We start from the raw sequence: 1,226 nt of genomic DNA on the forward strand, positions 1-1,226 counted from the left end.
TACACATGATTATAAATTTCGTTCAGAAGAAAAATGGACAAGGACGTGGTTCCATAGTGTAGCAGTTAGCACGTCTGCTTTACATGCAGAAGGTCCTGGACTCACGCTCCAGTGGAGCCATGGTCCATGGTCTAAGGCCATGCCACCCTGAACAAGCCCAATGTCTGATCTTGGAAGCAAAGCAGGTTCAAGCCTTGGATGGGAGAACACCTAGGAAGACCAGGTGCTATAGACAGAAATAATAATAAATAATAATAAAAAAAGAAAAATGGACAAGGAAATGGTGTTTGTGAGCTGTTGGGAAGGGGTGAAAAGCTTGGTTGATTGGTCTGAGACCTGGAAAATTTAAGATTGAAAGATTAGAGATATAGAGACTTGGAGAAGAATCATGGAGATATACCTTGGTGTGTAGGACAGAAAGTGTCCCTCCTTGTGCCCACATAATGCCCACCCGAGAGTGCCCACCACTGGGAGGCACTGACAACCAGGAGTTTGGAAGGATGCCTCATCAGGTGCCCCAGTACTTGCACAAGAGAGTGTGGACAGTGTAACTATGGTGGCAGGGACAGAGGCTTTGTCTGCACCAAGAGCATGAGCTCTCTCTCACCATGGCTGCCTCTGCTGAATGTGCTATTTGTCAGCAGTAGAGACTGATGTCAAGCCCTTGATATGGTAACATCCCTCATCAAAAGTAACCACACCACATGGCAATAAGTTGGCTTAACCCTGGGGGTCACAATATACGGTCTAAGTTTTGCAGGGAATTACATAATTCCTATTTGATCTAAAAGAGGTGCTCAGGAGAAGGAGGCCATACAAAGATTTGATTTACCTGATACCAAAGAACAAGTCCCAATGAATGAGCCTCTTTCTCATGACGACATGACAGATGCTCAAAATTATTTGATGCAGATGAATTGCAGGAGGGGCTGGTCAGAGCCAGAGACAAAGAAAGTTTCCTTGCATTTATGAGAGCTCTTAAATGCAGTCACAGCTCCCCTGAGTGCAACTCGATGCTCTTCTCACTGAACAGCAGCTGCTCCCTGATGTGTGCGATCCCGATGTGGGAAGAACTTTGTAAATACAAATGTTGTCTGTAGATACAAGGGAGCATTCCTTCCATCATTCGAGGAGGCGCTCACATGCATCTTCAACATGGAGTGTCAGTCCCAGTTTCGTCTCTACTTCTCTTGATATGTGTGTGTCACTGCCCTTGAGAGGAGCGG

The sequence above is a fragment of the Pteropus vampyrus genome, unplaced genomic scaffold, assembly GCF_000151845.1.
Source record: "Pteropus vampyrus isolate Shadow unplaced genomic scaffold, Pvam_2.0 Scaffold432, whole genome shotgun sequence".
Taxonomy (NCBI): Eukaryota; Metazoa; Chordata; class Mammalia; order Chiroptera; family Pteropodidae; genus Pteropus; species Pteropus vampyrus.